This window comes from Lutjanus erythropterus, chromosome 8, assembly GCF_056507025.1.
Source record: "Lutjanus erythropterus isolate fLutEry1 chromosome 8, fLutEry1.hap2, whole genome shotgun sequence".
Classification (NCBI taxonomy): domain Eukaryota; kingdom Metazoa; phylum Chordata; class Actinopteri; order Lutjaniformes; family Lutjanidae; genus Lutjanus; species Lutjanus erythropterus.
The window spans coordinates 18,050,756-18,065,251 of record NC_139324.1 but is presented as its reverse complement, the minus strand read 5'-3'; positions in this window follow the sequence as shown (position 1 = coordinate 18,065,251).

The following is a 14,496-nucleotide window of genomic DNA, read 5'->3' as shown; positions in this document are numbered from 1 at the left end:
ACTTGTATTTCATCATTTTTATTTATTTATTTATTTTTATTATTATTATTATTATTTTTATTGGACAGACATGTTGGTTCTTTATGAGATGTAGCTTTGCAGCTTGATTTGGAAATCTTTCTGTTAAGCTGATGCTGTGGCTGATGCAAACTGCATGGAAGATTAAAGGGGTCAAACAGCACAGGTCCTTGCAGTGACAGTTGATAGTAGTGGTGTCACAATTTCAATATTAAATCAAAAATTGGTCAAAACGAGCTTTCAATACTCAAAACAAAAGTGTGCATGCGGATCAGAGGCTACAGTTGACATTTAGGCTAAAGACACGGTGTAAATGACGTCTTTTTGAGTAAAATTTTAATGTCTTAGCTTACAGACCTTTTGGATTATACCACACCAGCAGTATGGAGACATTTTGTGTTTTTTTTTTACATTTTAAAACTGGTCACCATTCACTTCAGTTGTACTGGATTTGGCTGCAACGCTGTTTTCCACTGAAGTGTTTTGTGAACTGGAGATCTTCACCCATCCTCACATCAGCACAGGGGTGAGCAGATTTGAGTGAAATTTCATTTTTGGGTGAACTATCGCTTTAAGTCTGTAGAGTGTGACATCTCTGCAGCACAACAATATTTAATTTAGAACGCTATTCTGATGTATTTATTTTGTAGTAGTATTTTGACATGTATTTATGACAAGTTTTTTGAGGTTGTGGAGGTTGCAGCTGGCCTGTTGCAATTTAGGTTCCTTAGGAAACAGGGTCCTCCTTTGTTTGTATCATTATTGCTGATATGTTTGCTTGTTTATTTTGTGTGTGTGTTTTTTTAAGAAACTTTGTATGTGTATTGTTTGTTAATGGAAGACATTGTATCTTATGACTGCAGTATGGGTGATAAGTCCAAGATAAATTTCCCACCCTGAGTAAGGATAAAGTGAATCTTGAATCTTGTTATCTTTTGTTCCTGTTAATGTCCTGCATGTAGTGGTGAAAAGTAACTAAGTATGTTTGCTGAAGTGCTGTATTTGAGTAAATGTACTGGTTACGAAAAAACCTAAACCTTTCCAGACAAAGACGCAGCGAGAGGTACGTTTGTCAGTTAAAAGGAAGAGGGAGGAGAATTTTATTTAGATTTTAATTTCATTTTTGACATTATATTTTGTGGTTATGGTGGAGGAAACCGTAGCTTTAAGTGGAATTTAGAGGTACTGGTACTTCATTTGAATATGTCCATTTTATTCTACTTTATAGTTCAACTCCACTCCACTACATTTATTTTTCAGATGACAATTCAACGTGATGGATATATGTTATGAATATAACAAGCTTTTGAAATACAAGACATTAAATCAGCGGTCTCCAACCTTCTTGGCTTCTGACATCTTAAAAAATCAGTATGTTGTCAGTGTTTATCTACGCATTGTTAACAGCTTTGCCACATGGTGATTTTTTTTCTTTTAAACTTCTTCATTATTCTCTTCTCTGTTTATTATTGGTTCAGTCATTTATCAGTAAGAAATGTCAAAATGAATGGGTTTATGTCTTCTTGAATATGAAGAATTGATGTTTTTCTTTGTTTTAAACCATTGTTAAGTAAATATATTTTAGTTTTGAACTGTTGGTTAGACCAAACAAGCAAACTTGTGACAGATTTTTTTTTACACCTCTTTTTAAAAATGAAAAAAGTCATTAAAAATCATCTCAGTCAAGTAAATCCAAGTTTAGCGTTAAGCTTAATCAGTAGGCCTATGTATTTGTTTGCTTACCCAAATTAAAATAAATGAATAAAAAATTAATTTGAGTGCTGCCTGAACCTAGTAAGTAGCCTTTAAGAGGAGAGAAAACCATTAAACTTTCATCTGAAATTTCTAAACAAAATGTTAGATTGTTTGCTGCTAATGGAAGAGTTAGTCTATGCAGATGCCTAAATACCCAAATAATAGAATATTAAAAATGGCATGGCACAGCAACTGAGAGGCTGTTTGAACAAGTGCTCAAGTGTAAATTTAAAGTTAATACTGGATGACATTTTAAATCGGAGTTTAAAGAATTAAGAACTAAATTTAATTAGGTTTAGAATAAAAACTAAACTGAGGTTTAAATTTAATCACTCTTAATTTTAAGCTAGTTTGCTGCAACATAATGAATTGAACCATGATTTAATCGGGTTTAAATATGAACCATTCTTGCAAACTTAAACTCTCAGCACTGCATCATGGGAAATAATGCAAATGAGGCCGGGTGCAAACCAGCCTATAGGCTAAATAATTAACCAATTAATTGGGGAAAAAAATCTGCTTGCAGCCCTCTGCATCTTCACTGACTTACATATGGTGTGACTGGTCTTGACAGCAACCTGTCAGATCATGTCATTTCCAAAAACTGGGGTAGAAATACATGGTAACTCCTGACAGTTGAAGTTGTGTGATTCAGTCCAGTGTTTCAGTTCTTCCACCTTGAAAACTGTCCTGGGCCGCAGTCTGTGGTCCTTTACTGTACATATGGAAAAGGAGCATTTGTCTCATTTAGGTTCACATTGTGTGCTAATGAATGTAAATTGCAGACATGTGACGAGGAGCCTCGTGTGTTTGCTGGGACCGGCTCACCTCCAGCTGAATTCCCTTTGCCTCTTTTGGAATTCATCAAGGGTGAAACTCTGTTAAGAGAAAGAACAGGAGCTCCCATTCAGCACTGTCCTCCTCAAATAAAAAGGGGAACTCAGATATAAATCAGATGCAAATTTATCTTGATCCAAGTTGTGCAACTTATTTTCTGCGTTTGTCTTATGACTGGTTGTTTGCCTGCTCGCTTTTGCTCATTCTCTTTGCTCTCTCACATGCGCCTAACACAATTTACTGTTGAATAATACCAGGAAATAAAGATGTAACTATATGAAACTCCCCACTAAGAAAAGATTAATATGAGGTCTGACTCACGTTTGGTGTTCCAGTTCATTCCAGAGGCGGTGGATGGTGCTCTGTGTGGGCCAGTTGACTTCCTTTACACCAAACTTGGTAAAAAACCATTTCTTTGTGGACTTTGGGCCTCATATATGAAAATCCTCCTAGACTTATACTCAAACTTAAAAAACAGGGAAAAATGCCCTTCCTTTGTATGTGTATTTCTGTAAACCAATCACAATGGAAATAAGTCTTGGACTTCATTGTGACAATGCCATATGTGCAGGTATTGCTCGATTCTTTCGAATAAACTAAACCATATTAAACTACAAATCGTACATGCCCTTGACAGTGCTAAACCCAGGATGACCAATGGCAGACTTAAACTCACCGTTTGCATCCGTTGAGTCTGACTAACAAAATCTTAACCGAACTCTGTCTCATATACTAACTTTGTCTGAATTGTTTTATTGAATTGTTAACTCCTGTCAATGTTTGTCTGTTGTTCTTGCTGTTACAGTAATAATTTCATGTTTTGTCATGACTTCATTTGCAGTTCTTTTCACAGCAGAATTCTCACTCTGATTTTGTCAGTTAGCTTACATCTGTCCACATCTTCTGCTTGTGTGCATTTTTTTATGGCTGCCTTAAATTTACTGCAGATCACATTCTTGCTTCTCATATTGTTCATGTTGTTTGAGGAGAACAGCATTCTCATGTTCTGTCCAGTTTGACATTTTTCTGAAGTGCACATGTTCTGTATTACGACAGTCACAGCCGTGGGCAAGGAAACAGCCTGAGAGGCTTTATGCAACACTCCTAAGTGAACCCATGAGCTTAGGGAAATATGTTGCTTAAGGGACAAACTTAAACTGAAAACTTAGCAGTTTTTCGTGAAGATGTCTTGGATGGTAGATGGAGTCAATTGAAGCAATAAGTTCCTCATTTTTTGCTACATTGGCCAAGAAAAGTGAGTTTTCCTGCTCACAGAGCCGTGCAGCAGTGCCTACATGTACCAGGATGCACTGTGGGTGAGCTTGTGACTCCCACGTCCATGCCGCTGTGTTATCACCATGCTAGCTTTTATAGCTTCTTTACTGGCCAAAATATAGCCTTAGGTGGCAAAAATACACCCCTTGGCTACCCAAAGACGGACACTAGAAATCCAAGCTGAAACATCCTGTAACAACAGGTTTTGCAGCAGAAGAACTCTGTTTTTCTCAGTCAGTGTAGCAGCACTGCAGAATTTATTCCTTCGCATGACAACATTTACCATCAGCACTGATTGGGTAGCCACATGAAAAGTGCAGAATCTTTTCTTCAACTTTGAATCTTATGGTCATTTATGCAACCAGGCACTGCTTCTCATTGTCGATACTGATTAGATAACTGATTATTTCACATTTTAAAAATAACTTCAACCTGTAGTGTATTCACACCAAGGGTTAGAAACGCTAAGATGTAGTGAGCAAAGATGGATGATTTAATATTGCATAGCTCTGACCAAAGCAAATCTAACTGATATCACTATTACAACAGAAACAAAGACCTGTTCAGACTCTTCAGATGTTTATTATCATCCAAAAACTTCACAAATATACTTTTGCTTTTACAGAAAATTTTACTCCACAAATTCACATTTAATGCTTTGACATGATCTGTCAAATCAGATATTATTATAGATAACATTTATCAGCAATAATTTCATTATGTGAATAATAAGTAAATTTCTCATTCCCAGCCAATAAATTACCTGCCCTAGTATTTATTGTGCATCCATACTGTTGTTCTTTCCTTCTCAAAACACCATTCAGTGGTGAAATGTAGCATGTACATGTACTCCAGTGCAGTTTTGTTGTTTATATATCATCTGAGAATGTCTTGTTTAATGCTGCTCTACAATTCAGTTTCACTTCATTTCAGTGAAAATTATGGAACCTTTCACTTTTATTTGACATCTTACATGTAAGTGACTCTGGACCAAAAGTATGCGGACACCAGACCCAAACCTCAACTCATCTAGTTTCAGACTTTCCACCAGATTTTGGAACGTTGGGTGATAAGGCCTGACTCAAAATTTGTTCCAGTTCATCCCCAAAGTGCTGGATGGCGCTGAAGTCAGAGCTCTGTGCAGGCGACTGAAATCCTTCCACACAAAACGCTCTGATGTACTTTCATTGGACAACAGGCTGTTAAATCTAAATCAGAGGCTCTGAGACCTCTGGGCGCTTTTAATTAATGGGCAGATCTGTTCTCACAGCTGGATAACCCTCACATGCACACACATACACACTTGTGCGTCTGATCAGGACAGTGACCTATCAGAAAAATGGGGTAGAAATACATGGTAACTCCTGACAGTTGAAGTTGTGTGATTCAGTCCAGTGTTTCAGTTCTTCCACCTTGAAAACTGTCCAGGGCCGCAGTCTGTGGTCCTTTACTGTACATATGGAAAAGGAGCATTTGTCTCATTTAGGTTCACATTGTGTGCTAATGAATGTAAATTGCAGACATGTGACGAGGAGCCTCGTGTGTTTGCTGGGACCGGCTCACCTCCAGCTGAATTCCCTTTGCCTCTTTTGGAATTCATCAAGGGTGAAACTCTGTTAAGAGAAAGAACAGGAGCTTCCATTCAGCACTGTCCTCCTCAAATAAAAAGGGGAACTCAGATATAAATCAGATGCAAATTTATCTTGATTCAAGTTGTGCAACTTATTTTCTGCGTTTGTCTTATGACTGGTTGTTTGCCTGCTCGCTTTTGCTCATTCTCTTTGCTCTCTCACACGCACCTAACACAATTTACTGTTGAATAATACCAGGAAATAAAGATGTAACTATATGAAACTCCCCACTAAGAAAAGATTAATATGAGGTTTGACTCACGTTTGGTGTTCCAGTTTATCCCGCAGGTCCTGGATGGTGGTCTGTGCAGGCCAGTTGACTTCCTCTACACCAAACTTGGTAAAAAAAAACATTTCTTTATGATTTTTTGGCCTCATATATGAAAATCTTCTTAGATTTTTACTTGAACTTCGTCTCAAGATCAATTGCAACGGTGTGCTCCATTTCGATTCATAAAAGGTACTGAGAATAGTTACACAAGTTCTAAGAAGCCCATCTGTAACTTTAGCAACTGTGAGCTACAAATCTCAAATTAACTTAAAATTGACAGCAGCTGCATTACAATTAGTGATTTCCTCTTATACAATGCAGGACAAATGAGGGTTTAGTCAGAAAGAGCCATGGACTAAAAGAGGAACGAAGATGAGATTATGCCAATTCTTGTTCTTTCTTTCTTTTCTTTTTTATTTGCACACATTCAGGAAGCCACAGGCTTATATAAGGGACATCCCCTCCAGGCAGCACATATTATTCAGGGGACTTAAAGTGGGGTGACAAGGCCAAACATGTAGCTTGGTAGTGTGCCGCTATTATTTCCCCACACCTTTAATTGGTCATTCCTATCACATTGTTTATGATGCTAATTCAGCACAGGCTGAAATACTCCCATATAACCAGCAGGAAAATCACATTCAACATACAGTAGACTTTGCTTAGAGATAAAATCCACAACAAACTATTTTTGCATGTTTTTCTGATTAAGTCACATTAAGTCATTTTAAGTCAAGATTAAACTAAGTCATAAGTCTGTTTTATAAATGAGGCAGATGGCCTGGTTTTGTGCACAGGGGCACTGTTGTGTTAAAACAAGTGAGGGTCTTCACCACACTGTTGCCACACAGTTGGAAGAACGCTGTTGTTTTAAATATCCTTGTATTCTGAACCATAAAGATTTCCATTCATCGGAGCTGAAGGCTGGGCTGATGAAGAGCATTAAAAATCTTGCTTATGCAGGTTCTGAGAAGAAACCTTGTAACTTAAGCACCCATGAGTTATAAATCTCAAATTAACCTAAAATTGACAGCAGCTGCCTTACAATTAGTGATTTTGCCTTATGTAATGCAGCACAAATGAGGGTTTAGTCCGAAATAGCCAGAGACCAACAGAGAAAAGTGAGCTGTTTGGGAGACGAGATCATGGAGATTGTAGAGGAGACTGAAGTCAGATTCAGCAGACTAAATACTAGGTTGACAAACAAAGACAAACATGTTGTTTGGGCGTCTGTACATCTCATTCTTAACACATTGTTCATGAAGCTAATGCAAAGTTTACCACAGGCTCTGGTTCATATCTGTCCCAAACTGCAAACCTTGAAGTAACCAGCAGGAAAATTACTTACATCAAGTCTTTTCTTAGATAAGGGGCTTCGTTTACAAAATGAACTTAAGATCAATTTTGATCTTAATTTCATTTACAAAATGAACTTAAGATCAATTTTGATCTTAAGTACAACTTAAGCAGAGTCAGGTATTGGCAACAATACAATATATAACATGTTTTCAAAGTGGCTATTCTGCATAATAAGTTATTTAAGTACATTTTGCTGATAAAACTTGAATCTATGTAAAAAAAAAAATAAAATAAATGCAGGACCTTACTTGTAGTATGTCGGTTGTGGTTTATTTTACATCACACTAGGAAGATGTAACAAGCTGTACTTTTGTATTAAATGAAACTGGAAAAAAAAAAAAACCTAAACAGTACCTTATTAATTAGACACCATGCATTTAATGGTACACTAATAAGAAATAAGCTATAGTACCACATGAGACAAAAACTAAAACTAATTAGTTCTTTATTAGACAGTATCAGACCCTTAATTAGAGACATATCAGATTTAGATTAGATATATATTGGAGGGTAATTAGGGAAACATTACAATGGAACTGTAATAAATAAAGAAAAATAATATGTAAAACAGACCTACCAAGTAAAGGTCAAAATTATAGAGGTGGAGGGATATTTTGCTTATGAGTGACAGTCTAATAAGGCAAATTTATACATACCTACATTTCACCCATATTGTGAAAATGTTTAAAGCAAATGTAATCCTGGAATCTGAGAATATTTCCTCTTATTATTTTTTTTAAACAATGTGTTTATTGAGATTCTGTCACTGAGATCACACCCACATCAAAAGATTCAATTCAAACAACATTAGACTTTCCCTTGATTAGACACAAGACACTACTGCCATCATCTGAATGTTAGTTGAACTTATTCAACGTGAGTTTAGCAGGATGTAAAAAAAAAAAAACACACACTCATATAGAGAGTCACACAGAACAACTCTCATCATTTTAACCTCTGAAGTCACCTGCGCCTGGCCCTCTGCTCTAAAAACTTTGAATTTTGCATTTTTTTCACAATATGCTTGGATCACGTCGTTGCCTCTTGGACTATGTAGGATCTAGTTAGACCAGCAGGAAATATTGGCAGTAATTGCAAAACCTTAACTCAAATAAACTAAAAAAAAAAATTATTTTGTGGTGTTTCTTCAAATTAAGCTATTTCTTGAGTTAAGTTGCAAAAAATGAAGGGATTTTCTGGGCATTTGACTGAGAGAGAGAGACTTCTTACCTCACAAAAATAAAACGGCATAAATAAAGATTTTTTTAATGCACACTAAAGTTTTTTTGAACCAGCTGAAATCATGTTTTTTTTTTTATTCTGCAAATGCATCCTGCAGATGAACAGAAAAACAACCAACACCTGCAGAGCTGAATTAGGCTGATTCCCTTTATACATCAAAATTCAGAAAAGAGCAATCAAACATTGGCTTCATCTCAAACAGTGACCCCACTCCTGTCACTACAAAGCCCTGCTATCCCAAGAGCTGAGTAAAGAAAAGAGTCCACTCACTCAGCTGGTCTTCATTCTTAGCTCACTTTCAGACCCTGTTCTGTGTCAGGACCTGGCGGTGGTCCTGACACCTGGTGGTGGAACTTTGCAAATCTCTGCTGGCCACATCTGGCAGTCATGGCGGCATTGCAATCGGTGCCTGGTGGGGATCCATGCTCTTCTTGTGCATTTTGATTCTATTCGGTCAGTTGTTGACCAGTTGTCTGTAGCATCCAGTCAAGGACATGTTTTGTTTGTAGTCCACTAACAAATATCACACCTGAGGCACTGTGACATCTTGCAGAAAAATAAACGTTTTCAGTGTTCCATTGTATTATTTATTATGACAAATATGTGTTGGCAGTGCCTTCTGAACATCACAGCAACCGCATGAACCATCTACTGACGTCTGAAATATCATAACACAGGAGGACAATTCAGTCCACAGCGCTGTAGTTTTATTCTCTCTTTCATAAAGGAGAGAAAATGACGAGCACAGTGGTGTGTGACTCATCCTGGTGGAAAAAGACCTTTACAGTCACTCTGTGGATTGTGCAATGAAACACATGCGCACACACAGTCACATACACAACATGCTGATGTGCATGCTGTATATTCAGTAGGTGGAACTCACACTCAGACACCCACGTATCTGAGATACTTTGTTTGATATTTGAGCCAGTGGTCAGATTAAAATAGTCACAGCTTGACAGTAGCATTCATTGGAAATGGTTGTGCAGAAATGGTTAAGGATAGGGAAACAGCTGGGGTAACAGTTAATATATTAGCACTAGTATAATCTTGTCCAATTATTTTTTTGATCAGACAGATTTTTATTCCAATGACGTTTTGCCAATTTGAGACTCTATGTATTGACTGTCTCTAAGTCCCGCCTTTTTTTTTTTGCTTTGTACTCCAATAACAGTTGACCAAACTTGGTACATCCTTACATGTTCTCCTTTTCCTGTAAAAGCAACATATAGAGTCACATCTTAAGTTAGCTAATGTTAGCAAAACACTAGCTAACTTTAATGTTTCTAATAAAACTTGGTCTCATTTAGCATGCTCATTTATTACTGACCATAGCAGAGGTAGGTAAACATTAACATACAGCGTCATGTTGTCTTCTTCTTCTATTACCGCTCAAATCCACTGTGTAATAAAAACAATAGGTGCGGCTTAGAGGTAGGAACAGTAGTCATAGCTGCCCTCTTGTGGTTGGGAGTATGAATGACTCTCATTACTACACTAACAAGCTATGTAATCTACATGAATCATAGGCATTACATGAGCTGTCAATATCACTTTTAAAGGTCCCCCAGCAGCATCTTTTAACCATCTTCAACCTCAAAGTGCATCAGGCTCCCATATGTAAACAAAAAACATGGCTGACCTTGACAAATCGATGAGTTTCATTGGCAAGGGAACGCTCAGTTGAACCCTCAACAGTGCAGCCTCTTTGCATAAATGTGACACAGGAGGAAAAACGCTGAAGAAGGTAACAGACGTCATCATACATTTTATTTTGTGGCACACTGAACATATTTTGACCTCCATATACATCCACCCAGGTCACACCTACAAGGTCTGCCCGAAACCTGGGTGCCACTTGATTGCTCGGTTGTGCCATTTTTCCCTGTATAACATCAGGAAGATCAGACCCTACCTTTCTGAGTATGCAGCACAACTCCTAGTCCAGGCTGTAGCGGCAGGAGTGGAGCGGCATGTCTGGATATCAATCAGCCAAAAACAGTACATGTCACCCCGCTGTTCAGATCAATCCACTGGCTCCCAGTTAGTGCCTGCATCAAATTCAAATCCCTGACACTTGCCTACAAAACAGCAACTAAAACTGCTCCCGCCTACTTCGACTCCCTCATTCAGGTCTGTGCTCCCTCCCGCTCACTGCACTCTGCCAATGAAAGACCCCTGATTCAACCACAACAGGGCCCAAGGTCAATAGCTAGACTCTTCCAGTTTGTGGCGCCTCAATGGTGGAAGGAGCTATCAAACCATTGTTTGATTGGCAGAGTCCCTCTCAATCTTTAAGAGAAGACTGAAGACACAGCTCTTTCATGAGCACCTTTGCACTTGATTATTGACTGCACAAATTATCCATAAAAGAAACAAAAAAAAAAAAAAAACACAGATGTTAACAGATACATCTTTTCTGTGCATAGAATAAGTCGGAAATCTTTTATTTCAACTCATGAAAAATGTGACCAAAAACAAAAGTGTTGTGTTTTTGTGTTTGTATTTTTGTTGAGTATAAATTCTGGGAATGCCGCTTTAATATATAATCTCAATATTAAAGACTATTATACTGCATATAGTCACCCATTGTAGCATCTTTGTCCTGGAAGATGAGAAGAAAAACTTCTGTATAATGAATGTTTCACACATGATTTTAAGTATGTTAAGTATTTTTTTTTTTTAATTTAACTGTTATATCAAACACTTCTCCTAATCATTTTTATTGCGTACCTAAATTTGACTTAAGTCTTTTCTTTCTTATTTATTCATTTTTCTATCTATCTATCTATCTATCTATCTATCTATCTATCTATCTATCTATCTATCTATCTATCTATCTATCTATCTATCTACCTGTATGTATCTGTATGTATGTATATATATGTATATATATGTGTGTGCATATACACACATATAAACAGGTGTACTTTTTTTTCAACAGTTAATACATCAAATTGCAGCATTTAGGTTTAGTATTGTACATTACTACCCCTTAGAAATACATTAACAATATTATATGAATATCTTTTGTTTATGTATTTTTATATACTATATTAAAGAACAGTAAATATAAGCTTCTATGACTGAGTGTGATACTCTCTGCACCGATAGATCGGGCTCACAATGACAGAATGAGCGTCTGTTTAAATGTACCTGAGTCTAAATTTGTCCTCTGGTCCTATAAATGCTTTACATCAAAAGCCAGTGATGTGCTACGACGTCACACAGACGAAAGGCAGCGTTATTCTGAGAAGTGCACATCCTGACCTGCTATATGCATCCAGTCCATTCTCATTAGAGCCTGAGTGCACAGCAGTGTGCCTATTACTTTTATAAGATATTTGGTTTGATTTTGTATTCAGCTGTTGAAGTCCTGCAGCGCTGCTTAATTGTACAACAAACATTCACCGCCTACATGATTTGTGACATGAGTCATCACAAGCACATATAGGGTCAGTCTCACAGACAGGACTTAGATTAATCCAGGAGTAGGCCTTAATCGGTACTAGTGAATCTAGGACATTTATGTATGTTTCATGAATGTATTTTAAATTTGGCTTAGTTAGTCAGAGACTACAGAGTCCTGGAGCCTCATACAGAATCTTCTGAAGTCTGAAATACAATCTTAATTAAATGATCTCAATTTAGGATGAAATATAGAATTTTTTTTGGTATTACCAACACCTGTTTCTAACTACATTTCAGAAACCATCCTATCATTTGGATAGGAATTTAACTATTACAGAAGCATCCTAAATGAAAGTCACAAATGGCCCTTTTATAAATGTGTGTATTGAAATGATAATGAAAATGGGAACAACATGAACGCAAAATATTTTTGACATAAAGGTCAGCTGAGCCCTATGATGATGCTGTAAATTTACAGGGCCACATATAGTGAGTATATACCCACTGCCAAGATGATTAATCTTGATTTTGAACAACATGTTCCTTACATTTTTATAATGGATCAATAATCGGCAAGAAAGCTTCTCTAGATTTCCCAGAAAGGTGGTGGTGTTTCCTCTCCTCCAAGACACAAGTAATTCCTCTGACTCATCAGACCTAAATTGAATGTTCAGCTTTTCTTGTCCATTCAGAAGCCAGCCAGTGTCAAATGAAGTCAGACAGCTGTTGTCATGGATACAGGTGGTCCTGTGTACGTTTTATACACAGATACAGACATGCCAGGATGGGTCCTAATTGAAAAATCAGGTTTCCAGCTCTAGTCAGGATTTCCTAAATTAATATAAGATATGTCTAAGATAGGATAAGACACGGCCATGAGTTTAGGGTCTGCTTCTGTAATAGTTTTCCCAACATAGATACTTAAGATACTGCAAGCACTTAGGAAATTTTTCTGCAATGAGGTAAGTAACTAATGGTGCTCACTAAAACCTGGAATGCAATAGAAAAGACCACGACTGGTGTGAATCTTGAGACAAAACAAGAAATAAACACATTGATAACTTAAAGGCAGAATCAGTGGAGTTAGTCTGAGCTGTTCATAACTGCACCAGAAATATAGATGATTGTTGAGTCTCATTCTCATACTGATGTTTGAGTAGGTAAAGGAAGGAAAATGTTGCATATTATGCCTTGAACAGCTAATAAAAAAAAAAAAAAATTTAAAAGAGCGTGTGATGCCACAGCTCATGACAATATAAACTGACAGACACGGCATCAGAGAGGTTGTGTTAAACTGGCTGAAAAGCTATACAGGAAGCCTCCAACAATTTGCACAGATACGACTACAAATCTACATGTTAGGGTATTATTTGTGGAATTTGTTCTTTATATGAACAATATATATGTTGAGTGTCAAAAATATTGAAATTTGATTTCTTTGCCAATGATTACAATATTTTCTGTCTTGGTGGAAAATTTCCAACAGCTTTTGGAGGTGGTCACAATCAAGAAATGGGTAAATTAAAGATGTGGTTTGTCTCAAACAAACTATCATAATATTTCAACAAACGCAAACTTGTTTTGTTTGAAAATGGTAAAATAAACACATAAGTAGAAACCATGATAGACAATGTTAGAAAGAGTAAATTAAAATATATCAAAGTCATTTTTGTAGATGTGATATTAGACCACAAAGCCTGCTGAAAATTCATAAAACACTCACGAGCAAAGTTGACAGGCAGGCAGAGTAACATTTGAGATCATAGTACCATTTAACAGTGCGTATAATAGGTGTTTGCTTTTGACCCATGGCCCATTATTAAATTTCAGTTTTGACCCTCCAAGAGAAAGAGTTTGGTCTTCCCTGGTTTATTCCAAATAATCCAGACTCCCTCACCAACAGTAGTTAAACCTGCCCTCAAGAGAATTAATTTAAGCTTTAATTTCATCCTAGAATAGCTCTAATCCTCCCTTTTGCAGTTGGTATACTTTAATAAGTCTACAACTAAGTCTGCGCAGGTTGCTTTGAGTTAAAACATCTTAAATGGGCAATATAATCCTGGTCTAGTAAAACTGGCCTTTAATGCTCATGTAACAAACCATCCACTAACTCACAGGCACCATCCATACAATGTTTAGTGCATGTCAGTTAAGTATATATAATAAAAAATTGTGAATATGCTTCCCATATTATAGGTTTATTGTAAATATATACTCATTATTCATACCTGTACAAAGTTGGCTGGCCCCATGCAAAAACATTTGTATCAAAACTTTATTCAGTAGAACCAGGTCTGGTGTAACATATGCCATGCTTTTGTATTTTTTTCTTTGATAACTTAGGTTGTAACACAGATCATCAATCCAGGCATCCAGATTTCCTCTTTCATGCAGTTTTACAATGAGCTGCACTTCTGCTCCTGCAAGACATTTCCAAAACGCATCCCAAAATCATGCTCAACCATTTATGGGGAGGAGGTGAAAAGTGCACAAAGGCGAGATTTGACATCACAGCAACTAGCTGCTCACTTTGCTACAGAATGAAGGAGTGTCAGACCAGTGATCAGTACAGATCAGATCAGATCAGTAATGATCAGTACAATGAGCAGGACTTGAAGAATCTGACCAGAAATTGAACATTTTGGAGGAGACTGATGATAAGTACAATAATGTTGACACTGAATGGTATGTTGGAAA